Below are 13,188 nucleotides of genomic sequence, written 5' to 3' on the forward strand. Positions count from 1 at the left end.
CTAGCCTGGGCTACGTAGTGAACCATTGTTTCAAAAAACAAACAAACAAAAAGAAAGAAAAGAGCAAGCAAGTAATATATATTCCTGCAGCATCTGGTGGCACTGTGATTGTTGTTTTTAAAGAAAATCTTCATTCCTTAAAAGTCTACCCTGTTGTGTACTTGCTGGAAGCCTGGGTTGGGGTTGGGAAGGAGTTAGGTGCGAGAGAGGTGAGTATAACCACAAGGCCCTAAGAATGCCTTGCCTACTCCTGCCCCCTGCCTGTCCTCTGGCCTTCTTTGTTTATTTAGAGCAGGATCCAGGGGCAGCTTCCGGTGGAGCACATCCTGTGGAGCACGTCTGACAGCAGAAATAACTGTAGGCCCACTAATGGCTTCAGCCTGGGTTTCCCTCTCTGTGGGATGGACGGGTGACTTACGCAGGTATCCACTGTCTTTCTGGGAGTCAGCATTCATCCCTCTTTCTTATCTTGCATCTGCTGGTTAAATCTTGAAACAAATAGTCTACTGTCAGTAAAAGTGTTCTCCTGAGTGTTCAGACAGCCAAAGTTCTCCCAGATACTGAACCTTTTCTCTGTACTAGTTTTATCTATAGGAGATTGTGCTCCATGGCTTCTCCCTGGTCTTCACACCCCCAAGCCTCCCCAGACCCAAAGTCCCTGCCTCAGCCCAGGCCACACAGCACCTCTCAGTCAGACAAGGCTTTTCCCTGGTCTCTTTGCTCCCTGACTCCCACCTCTCTAGTCTCTCCTGCACACCCAATAAGCTTAATCTATAAATGAAGTGTCTAATCCAATCACGTCCCTTGCTTAGGAATTCCTAACAGTTTTCTTAACTGGAAGAATAAAGTCCACTCATCAGCTGTGTCAAGATCCCTTGACAGGCCCCACCTACTGTTATCACACAAGTCCCCTGGTACCAGGTTGTCAGCCTTAACCTTAGGCATCCAGACCTCAGTGTGCAGTCTCCAGGCAGCCACCATTACCCTGCTCTGTCAGGTGCACTCGTTTTCTAGGAGGATCCTTCTGAGCCTGAAACACTTAGCAAACCTACAGCCATTTGTGCTCATCCTGACCTTTCCACCCCACCGTGGGCTCTGGGCCCCTCTGGCTCTGTGTCCTTCTGTTGCAATGCAAGCATCTGTAATATTTCAATCCATGTGCTGGGTGGACATAGCAGGGTTGGGCGGTGTGCAGTGCTGGGTGGGGTGCAGACAAGAAGCAAATGAGATCCGTTCGGGTGCTCCTGAGGGCTACAGTAGGAAGCCTGCGTGGCTGGAGACGGACCTGGAGTGTGTGTGTGACCACTGTGCGGTGCAGTTGGGAGGATCCCTCAGTGGGGGTCACTCTAGAGCTTCCTAAAATCCAGGAAGACTTGCCCATCTCATCCTCAGATGTTGGGTCATTGTGGGTGACCAGCCCTTCCCTGGTTGCTTTATTGACTGAACTCATAGGTCAAAGCCCCAACCTTGGTCACTCTTCTAAATGCCACCTCATTTGACTTGCCCTGGTCATGGTCCTAACTCTAGCATGAAGTCTTATTCAGGGGGACCCCAGCTCAGTGGCTGTGACTGTGGCCTCATGTTGTAGGCTGCTCTGTCCCACATTTGGGGGCCAACATGTCCAGGACCACTCTATCTATCTTTGAACTCAAACTGCCAAAAGCCTTCAGGGCTAAGTTGTTAGAGCCCACACTGCCCCAAGCTGCTCCAGTCTGTGGGTCGGGGTTCAGCAAGAGAGAGAGTGAGGACGGACTCGAAGAATGGAGACCAGACAGAGTGTGATTCAATCCCGTTTATTCTTCAGTCTCTCTTCCTAGTCCAAGTCCCAAGTCTTGGAGTTCCTAGTCCCTAGTGCCTCCAAGTTCCAAGTTCTAGTCTCGAGTCTCATCCAAGTACAAGTGTCTAATCCTAGTTCCTGTCTGTGTCTCAAATGCCTACTCCAAGTGCCTAATCCTTAATAATAATTTCTTCTGTCTGCCTTGCCTTTTATATGTCTCACTTCTAAGCCACACCTTTAAGTCACACCCTTAAGTCATGCCCTTAGGTCTTGTCTCTAAATCTGATCTCTAAGTCACACCCTTAAGTCACACACACCCAAGGGAAAATCCTGGGTATCTAAAACAAGATATTATCAGAGTGTGCTCAACTGTTGTAGGCTATTGTAATCAAGTCTCTTGTCAAGGCATATGGCTCAAGATGGCTGCAAGGATGATAGCCGCCTTCTGTCGGCTCCCCACAGCCTCATGCACAGGTCTCCCCAAACCATGCCTACTTCCTGAATTTTGGTCCAGTAGATGAGAACTATCAGCCCAGTTCTTACCTGAGTGGAGGCATCGTAGGTAAAAACAGCTGTGGTTAGGGAGCCTGGGCCACTGTTTTGTTTCCCTGCCTCAGTCGGTGCCCAGGCTCTGCACACTCCAGAGCTGAACCAGCTCTGCACCATGTGGCTTGGTCCAACATCCGTCTTAGCCGCTCCCGGCTGCAGTGGCTCGCTTGTGTCTTGCTCTGGCTCCTCCTTCCATCCTGTGCTCATCTCTCCTTGATAGTTCTAGTCACCGTCACAGAGTAGGACATCCCCATGGGCCTGGGCATGTCACAGATGGTGCCTGTCACCCTGCCACTGTGGTTCGTGGACAGTGGACTCTGCCCCAGACCGCAAATTCCTCTCCACCAGTCCTCCTCTTCAGTTGCATGCATTTGAGGCTCAGTAAGAATAAGATCATTTATAATGGGAGATAACCGTGAACTTCTGATCCCACCTCCACCTCTCGGGTGCTGGGATTGAAGGTGGGAACTGTCACTCCCAGTTTGTGCAGTGCTGGAGATTATACACCGTGCTTTGTAGACAAACACTCGGCTGGGTGCTGCTAAGTGTTAGGAGCCGCAGTGAGCATGACAACATTCGCCATTACAAGATGGCGCGGGCATCCTGTGCTCCCACAAGTAAACAACTAACTGAGCAGGTGCAAAAGGCAAAAGCGAGCCAAAGTCACTGCCCATCCCCGGGGCGTAATATGGGGTAATGAGTAAGCAGCCAATCAGAAGTGAACACGCCACTATAGGGTGTATATAAGCAGTGCCTTTCCCGGGCTTTGGGTCTTTCCGCTTCTGTTGATACAAGAATAAAGCCTCGTTGTAGTAACTACCCGAACACTGCCCCACGTGTCTCTTTTGAGGGCGAAGGGGACTCGAAAAGGGGCGCAGAACAGCTAAGCTAAATTCCCTCTTTATCTTCAGGTACAGAAGCCACTTCTGCACCCTAGAGACTCACCCACTGCATGGCAGGACACTGCCCTCCCAAGCTTGTCTATGAAGCACCATTTGTCCTTTTCCCTAAGATTTATTTATGAGTGCTCTAGCTGTATGTACACCTGCAGGCCAGAAGAGGGCACCAGATCTCATTACAGATGCTTACGAGCCACCATGTGGTTGCTGGGAATTGAACTCAGGATCTCTGGAAGAGCAGCCAGTGCTCTTAACCGCTGAGCCATCTCTCCAGCCCCCATCATTTGTCCTTTGAATGCTGGCATTCAACCACTAGGAATGAACACTTCTTGCCTGACTGACTGGGGACCACACAAAGCATGGATTAGTCACATGACAAATATTTACAGAGTGAACTGAAGTCCTTTGATACTCACCATGTCCCTATAAATAAAGTATCATCTTATTATCCTCTGGTTACCAGGCCAACGTGTGGCAACGCTGTGACTTAGATGGCGCTCTAGATAAGACCCACAACCTAGCTTTGTGCTTAGCCACTGTGGACGTTAAAGCCTGCACATGTGACTGCCTCCTCTGCCCTCTGTCCTGGGCAGACCTGAGGCTAGGCACGCTGGGCATCCACCCTTGCGTCTGCACTGGGTTATCCACGCATTACTGGGTGCCTTAGTTTCTCACTGTCATTCCTACAACATCTCAAATGCAGGCACAGATTCTAGGGCCATACCCAAGACAAGACAGTGAGGGAGTCAGGGCCTGTCCCAGATCTACCTGTTGCCCCACCACCACCACCACCATCTCTCTCCTGCCTTTAAACTGCAGTTCTTTCCTCTAACATCCGATTATACAGTTTGCCTGGGCATATAAAATTTATAAAGCGGAACGCTATCAGCATCTTTTGAGCATTTACCATGTGCCAGCAGGTGGCTGGGGTGCGTGGGGTGGGGGTGGGGTTACGGGAATGGGTCCTGCCTAACCACATTTGCAGTTGGTGGGAAGGCCAGCAAGGCCCAACAGTGAGAACCTGACTCCTGACAGTTGGGACTGACAACTGAGGTCAGTCCCAGAGGGAGGGGGGGGAAACGTCATCTCTGACACTGTAGAGCACAGGCCCTTGGGGGTGATAAGAGGCAGGCCAAGGCTGGCTTGATTGTAATTATTATTTACTTCTCTACAAACAAGGTGCCCTCTTATGTCCCCCTGGGTGACTACCTGCTCAGCCCTCGTCTCTTTCTGAAGTTTAGCAGGCACCCCTCTTAAGCCAGCCTTGTTCTCGGTACCCACCAGACTGCTGCTGACTCAGCAAGCATTAAACATAGATAGTAGATAGTGAAGCCCAGTGCAGCCTCTGTGCCCAGACTTGAATCGTTAGCGCTGGACTTGAGGTGCGGAATTTGAAGAGAGTGCGCGGCTAAGGGCCTGAGAGATGTTCAGAGGTTAGAGAGCACTGGCTGCCCTTCCAGATGACAGGAATGGATTCCATTCTCAGCACCCCCATGGTGCCTCACCACAGCCTGTAACTCCAGTTCCAGGGAGTCTGATACCCTCTTCTCCTCCATGGGCACTGCATACAAGCGGTGCACAGATACACATGCAAGGTAGAACACCCAATACACACAAAATAAAAGTAAATATTTTTTAAGAAAGAAAAACATATGGAGTTATTTTCACCTTGGTAGTGAACATCCAGCATTTTCTCTGACAGTGCTGGCCCTCTCATGTCCTAAAGAAATCCCCATAGCTCTATCTGACAGAGCCACTGAACTCCAGGCAAAGGAGCAACCCAACCCCCATGGCTGAATGCACCTTCCAGAAGGCCCTGCCTCCTTAAATAGATCATAACCTACCCAGAACTGAGACTCTTCACTGCTTTTATTTTATTTGTTTCAATTATAAACTATATCACACATAAATAAGAATGTTTGGGCTGGAGAGCTGGCTCAGCAGTTAAGAGCACTGACTGCTCTTCCAGAGGTCCTGAGTTCAATTCCCAGCAAGCATATGGTAAGCTCACAACCATCTGTAGTGGGATCTGATGCCCTCTTCTGGTGTGTCTGAAGACAGAGATAGTTTACTCAGATACATAAAACAAACAAACAAAAAAAGCAAAATGAATGTTAAAAATACTTGTGTACATAAACTGTCACGAATCCATCACCCAGGTAAGCACACACCATTAACAACACCTTAGAGCCAACATCACTACAGGCATGGTAAGGAGGCAGCTGGTACCACACTATGTCTCATTAGCATCAGGATGTTTCTTGCGCTTAAGAGATGTATGGGCTGGTCCTCTTGTCCACAGGGTCTCCTGTCATTTTCTGTTGGGTGGCACATCTTATTGAAGCATCTGAGCTCTTTATATATGTGGAATTTAAACTCTTTGATAATTATAGTTTGTGCTCTCTCTCTCTCTCCCTCCCTCCCTCCCTCTCTCCCTCCCTCCCTCCTTCCCACCACCCCACCTCTCTCCTCACTTTATAGTCCAAGCTGGCTTGCAACTCTTAGGATTCTGAGTGCTGGATTAGAAGCTAGCATCACACTTGTCTAGGGTTTTGTCTTTTAAAGGGAGCTGTGTTCATCAATCTTATCTTTTATGGTTTGAATTTCCCATGTCTTAAGAAATCTTTCTCTAAGCCAGGTATGGTGGCTCACACCTCTGCTCTCGGCATTTGGGAGGCAGAGATAGGAGACTCACAAATCTACATGGAAATTTACACCAGCCAGGGCGACATAGCAAGACCCTGTATCAAAAGACCAAAATAGAAAAAAAGAAAAAGAAAAAAACTTTCTATAAAATCAGAGACTCTTCTATATTCTAACAGTTTTGTGTGTTTGGTTTGTTTGTTTGTTTTCCTTTTAAGGTTTAATCCTTCTGAAATTAACATCTGCATTTGCTGTGAGGTAGAATCAATTTGATTTGATCTGATCTGATTTTCCCCAGCGCCATCCAGTGGCCCATCTGTCCCCTTTCTGTACATGGTAGCGTTTCTCCAGACAAAAGGGAGTCTTTTTGTTCTCCTAGTCTAGATCTGTTTCTGTCCTAGGAACTCAGTCATCAGTGAAACTTGACAGTAGATTTTAATGCTGAAGACAGGAAGTTCTTCCATGAAACCTTCAGAATTCCTATGCTCTCCTAAGCCTTGTTTTTCTGCATTGATATTAGAGTCATCTTGTTAAATTCCATGAAAAAGTCTTGTCAGGCTTTGATTAGAACTGCATTGAACTATGGACCTGTTTGGGTAAACCAGTATCTTTAGGACATAGTATCTCCTTGTCCAAAGTAAGGATGTGTATCTCCTGGCCACAGTAACGATGTGTTTCTTTCTTTACAGAAACAATGTGTTTCTGCTGTGTTTGTTTACATTCCTTTGTTGTGCTATCTTTTCACAGCACAGTTTAATAGTATTTTATAATATTCATCTTAAGTATCTCACACATCATTCCTAGGTTTAAGTTTTGATAATTACTGTAAGTTTTGCCTTCTTCTTTAGCTACTGCAGGAGCATGCAACTAACTTTTCAATGACTTTTGCTTACTGACACGGAGTCTAGCAACTTTTCCAACTCTCTCAGTAATTCCTTGTTTTGTTTTGTTTCGTTTTTGAGGCAGGGTCTCTGACTGCCCTGGGTCCTACACCTGCCCCCTCCCCACCTCCGCCTCCCAGCATTCCCCTCCACAGCCAGCTTGCCCTCATTAATACTGCTAATTATACAGCGGATGCTGCCTAGTGTTCTATGTGGTCAACCGCATCCTCCTGACAAGTGACTTTCTTTCATGCATTCCAGAGCCTTTTGTCCATTTTCTTGCTTTCTGATCATAACAAGCTCTCCAGGGGGAGCTGGATATTAGCAGCAGAGTAGGCCCTGCTGTCTTGTTCTTGGTCTAAATGAGGATGTTTTTATTGTCTCGGCCTTAAACACATGATTTGTGGGATTCATTGAGGCTATTTTTACAGAGTCTCAAGTAGCCCAGGCTGGCCTCAAACTTAGTATACAGGATGACCTTGAACTGATGATTCTCTGCTTGACACCTATTTCCCCAGGGCTGAGATCATAATTCTATGCCACTGTGCTTAGATTAATATGGGGGTTTATCAGGGCAAGGAAGCTTCCTTCTGTTCCTGCTTTGCTAAGGGTTTTCATGTCCCTGAACAAATACTTTGGTCAAATATTTATTTAAAGATTTTTTTTGTTGTTTTATTTTACTCTAGTAAGATAAATTGTTATCAACTATCTCCCTGTTAAATTCTTCTTATAGTCCTAGGATTATTCTAACTTGGTCATGATCTATTACAGGCATTTAGGTACACTGTAAGATTTATATGAGTGTTTTCTTTCCCATTTTTGCACATGTTAATTACTATGTAAAGTGACACTGCAAGGGGCTGGAGAGATGGCTCAACGGTTAAGAGCACCGGCTGATCTTCCAAAGGTCCTGAGTTCAACTCCCAACAATCACATGGTGGCTCACAACCACCTGTAATAAGTTCTGATGCCCTCTTCTAACAAAAAGTGAAACTGCACACGTCTCAAGTTCTGGGGTTCCCCAGCCATTGTCACTGGCAATGATGAACTAATGTAGGTTTTAAGGCTCTCATTGCCTCGACCCCTCCTGAAGATTGTGTGAAAGGACTTGGTAACAGCCACCAGTATGACCATCTTGCAATGCTTTATTTTAATTTTATTTTTAATTAAATGTTTTTGATGACTCCAGAACCATTGCATGTGTCCCTTGTAGTCTGAGGAACTGAAGCTCTCTATCAGTCTGACAATCAACCCTTTCTAGCCCCAAGAGACCTGGGAGTAACAAAAGACAGCACCAGAGCTCCAGTTTTACTGAGAACTCAGGGCCTATGTGACCTTAAATACAATACAATCAGGGAGGGCACTGGCTATTTCTCTCTTCCATCCATATGTCTCTCCCAAGGGTCTCCCCAGGAGGGTTGAGTCAGGTTCTGGAAATCTGCTGTTTTCCCAGAGGTCACTGGAGTGAACCCAGACTATTCAATGTCCATGGTACCATGGCCAGCTAAGAGCCCTCCGAGGGCAGTTCCTCATCTGATGCACTGTCCTTACCCCCAGACTAAAGGGACACACAGCCTTCCAGGGATCTATTGAGGCCCAAGCACAATAAACCATCTCTGCTCCTGCTTCCTTCACCCCTTGCTTAGATCCCCAATCCCACCTCGTGTTGTCACAGACTCACATCATTTTCCTGTACTGTAAGACTCTGGTGTGGGAGAGACCTGAATGTCCTTGGACTCTATGACTTGTTGTCAATGAGTTTGGGGACCCAGAAAGAGCTCTGGGGGAAGAGCTGCACCAACGGAGAGGCCATGGAAGCACGGTCTCTAAAAGGCTTGGGAAGCTCAGCACCTCAGGTACAGAAGGAGGCTAAAGGCTCCATCGATTCCCCCCACCCCTGCTTTGACACTGTGCCTTTACTGAGTCTTTTCCCACGTTGTGAAGGATGGGTTTACCATTGAGAGGCACTGTCTCTGCTTCTTCATCTTCCGGCTGGGGGGAAAGCCCCCACCTCTGAGTCCACAGCCTGCCTCAGACAAAAAAAAATAGACTTCTCTTAATTCGTTCAGCTATTTGGGCAACACATATTTTCCAGACATACCGGAAGGAGAGAAACTCCACACCAAAGACCCGCTCCCACATTTCTCTTGAGCCACTCCTCATTTTGCTCAGGGTGTGAATGGGGAGGGAGTGGAGAGACATTCCTGGCATGATCGCCCTCCTTGGCCCCCACCAGATGGCATGGGGGATCTTGGGAGCTTAGAGTAGCCCCAAATCCACTCCACACCCTCCTCCTGCATGTTCTTGCCATTCCCAGCTGTCTTCCAGACCAATAATAACCCAAAGAGGTCAGGCAACCAAAGCCCAGGCTTAACCAAAGACGTCTTCCTGGGTCTCATACCCCACCCTCCCCTCCATTTCTTGGCAACCAAACTCCATGGCAGGGTTCCGAGGGGGACTGTCTGGGAAGGAGAGACATCTAAAGACAAAGAACACAAAGACCCCATGTCCGTCACTCTTATGCCCATTACTTGGTCCTCACCCTCCCCACAACCAGAGCATCCAGGGGAAGGATGAGCTAGCCTACCCTATCAGAGTGCAGACTGGTTAGTTGGTGGTCTTCTTTCCTGCCTCCTCTTCATTATCTGATCACTTAATCCTCACAGTCTGAGGTGGGGTCCAATGTAAGATCCTCACACTGACAACAGCTTTTGTGGGTGCTCTTACTTCAGTATCCATAGGGATGGAAACATCCACCCTGCTCATGTTAGAAAGTGCCTGTCAGTACATCACAGGTGGCTTATTTACACCTATGTGTAAGTCCTGGGCTGCCTTCTGTGTGCAGCTCAGGAATTCATTCTCCTGATCTGCCATACTGAAGATCTCAAAAAAAGAAAGGATTTGGGACAGAGACCCTTAAAGTCAGAGTACTGAAAGTATGTCACCCTTTGCAGTTTTACCACAAGGGAAGTTCACACTGCCTTTTCTTACTGTGTTCTTCTGTGACCTAGAGCAAGAACTTTTCTCACTGGAGTCCTACTATATATACAGTGGGCTGGTTGCCACAGCCAGCCACTGCCATCACTGGATGTCCACTCTCTAAAAAGAATAAAAGGGAAGGCCCTGTCCTCCACTTGATGCCAATCACAGACTGTGCACCCTGCTCTTCCAGGCAGAAGACCCTTTAACATAAGCTGAGTTAGATGTAAGAAGCTGGGTCCACAGCGCCTCCCCTGGCATCCCGCACACATTACTCAGAGGAACGTCTGTCTGTCTTGGGCAAGCATAGGGCTCACAACAATGGGCAGACAGGTGTCTAATGCTGCCCTTTGCCTCAGCGCCTGCTTTACCAATTACTCAGGGCCTCTGTTTCCATTGGTGACCTCAGCTGGACCATCTTGTCTGTCCACCCTGAGCCACTTCAACCATAGAGCTAGCCAAAGGTAGCCAGCAGTGGAATATGACGTCCAGGCTGTATCCAGAACACCTCTGGGATGACTCAGAGGTTACTGGCCTCTGGAGAGCATCCTGAGTGCCCCCCTCAGCCTGCTGGTAGAGAGATGTCTGACACAGCACACAGAGAGCCCCAGATGCCTGCAGACAAAATCTTCCTAATCCTTTAATCCAGTGGTGGGAGCCATTTTCTATTAAGGGACTGTGACTTCAGTGGAAAAAGATAATCATCCCAGGCCATACCATTGTATATAATCCCTTATTTTTTGTTCCAATACTGGTCTTTTAATTAAGAGAGATATGTAAAACATGAACATTTTGGATTTTTAAGGCAAGACAAAAAAAAAAAAAAAAAAAGCATGAAATAAACAGGAGTAATGCTGTCTCTAAAATATCTTCCAGATTGGGGGCAGTTGACATGACGCAGCTTGAAAGAACATGAAGAGGACAGTGAGAAATTGTGGCAGGAAAAGGGAGATGAGAGAGGTGGGGGCAGAGAGACAGAGCGGGGGGGGGAGAGAGGTGGTGGGGGAGAAAGGGTAGGGGCACAGAGGGGACTATGTGAGAGCAAGGGAGAATACATGCTCAGGACCCCATGCCCTAGAGCAATGGTTCTCAACCTGTGGGTCATGACCCCTTTGGGAGGGTCATAGGGGTCACCTAGGACCACTGCAAATTAGAGATATTTACATTCTGATTCATAACAGTGGCAAAATTACAGTAACAAAGTAGCTATGAAAATAATTTTATGGTTGGGGGCACTACAATATGAGAGACTGTATTAAAGGGTCACATCATCAGGAAAGGCTGAGAAACATTGCTCTAAAGGATCCTGTCACCCCAGCCTCTTCCATAGTGTCTGACTTTCAGACTGTTACCAGGAACCAAACAGAAGTCAGTATGGTGGAGTGTTGATTGTTGAACCACTTAATCCTCACACGAACTCTCAAGGTTAAGGGGTTTGGTTTTGTTTGGCTTTGATTTGGTTTGTGGTTTTAGGTTTTTGAGCCAGGGTTTTTTTTCCCTATGTAGTCTCTGCCTGCTAAATCCTGGAATGTTAGACCTGGGCCACCACACCTCCAAGGTTGAGTATACAAATGAGTAAAGTAAGACCCAGAAAATGTGCTCAAGTTCACACACACACACACACACACACACACACACACACACTATACCACAATGGGGTGGGTGTTAGAGAGATGACTCAGCTGCTCTTCCAGAGGGTCAGAGGCCAATTCCCAGGACTCACATCAAGTGGCTTCTAGCTGCTTGCAACTCCAGCTCCTGGGGCTCCAATACCCTCTTCAGGACGCACACTCACATGCATACACACAGAGAGATGCTAGAAAAACAAGTCCTCACCTAAGGCAGACTTTCTGCTCTTCTCTGAACTACTTCCTGTTGGCCCCCTCCCTATGAGCCACACATACACACATACACTCACAAACTCATACACACTTTCAAACACACACAGACATACACACAGAGCATACCATAATGCAGCCATTCTTCCCTCTCCTCTTCTGGTACCCTGTTGAGGCCCGAGCTGCCCCACTTTGGGCGGCAAAAATGTTGGGGCCCTCTCCACTCCGCGTTTGGCGGCTACTGTTTCCTGGCCCAAGCTGCTGCTTCAGTCTGCGGGTCAGGGTTCAGCAAGAGAGAGAGTGAGGACGGACTAGAAGAATGGAGACCAAATAGAGTGTGATTCAATCCCATTTATTCTTTAGTCTCTCTTCCTAGTCCAAGTCCCAAGTCTTGAGTTCCTAGTTGCACTCAATCCTGTTCTCTTCCGAGTGTCTAATGTCTACTCCTACTCCTAGTGTCTGAATCTCTGTTACTCCAAATTGTTCTGAACTCTCCTGTCTGCCTCTCGCCTTTTATATGTCTCACTTCTAAGCCATGCCTTTTGGTCACACCTTTAAGTCATACCCTTAGGTCTTGTCTCTAAATCTGATCTCTAAATCACACCTTTAAGTCACACACCTTTAATCTCACACATCCAAGGTATCTAAACCAAGATTATCAGAGTGTGCTCAGCTGTTGTAGGCTGATGTAAAACAAGTCTCATGTCAGGGTATATGGCTCAAGATGGCTGCAAAGCTGATAGCCGCTTTCTGCTAAAAGTCGGCTCCCAACAGAACTCATTCAGTCACCCATCTCTTCTCCCCACCTTTCCTAACCTCGAAGATTTGCCTGATCTGTCCCTTCTGGAATACTCCTCCACAGACCTTCTTGGTTCAGCAGTTCATCCTGGGTCATTTCCTAAAGAGGCATCCCAGCACCAATGCCCCATTTCAGTTTATTTCCCACCTGAGACTCTGTGCTCTACCTGATTCCCTCCTGTGAATAATGTCCCATTGGCTGAAAGAAGGTTTCCATGTAAGCAGAACTTCATCAGCCTGGTTAATTATTGACACCAGTGTCCCACTTCACTTCTGGCACATGGTAAGATGCTCAGGTGTGTTTGTTGGGATCAAAGCACATTGGTAGGCAGAGGCTGGTGGACTGCAAGTTCCAGGCCAGCCTGTGTTATATACTGAGGCTCTGCCTTTAAAAGAAAATACTTGTTAAACGAATAAATGGATTTCTCTGTAGCCTGGTATGGATAGACCATGCTCTTAGCTATCAAGGGGCATTGTCACAGGCTGCATGTATGCTGCATTTCTCACATAAACTTTAGTCAGAATTCATCCCTTGCATAGAAAAGACCTCAGCTGAGGATATAGACGAGGTTAATGAGATGCCACCCTGGCTCAAGGCTTGATCTCCTGGAGTTTCTAGAACACACCCCCACAAAGGATTGTAGTTCCCGACTAAATGAGCCATAAACAATGAGCAATGAACAAGCCAAATATATTCAAAGGAAAGAGAGAGGCTGGTGGGCCCGGTGATCCATGGAGTTTTCAGAGAGATCCGGTATTCAGGTAGAGCCCTAAATGCTGTTCATGTCACAGAAGATTCAGTCAATACCATGTCCTCAGGCCTC

Source organism: Arvicanthis niloticus, chromosome 10, assembly GCF_011762505.2.
Source record: "Arvicanthis niloticus isolate mArvNil1 chromosome 10, mArvNil1.pat.X, whole genome shotgun sequence".
Lineage (NCBI taxonomy): Eukaryota > Metazoa > Chordata > Mammalia > Rodentia > Muridae > Arvicanthis > Arvicanthis niloticus.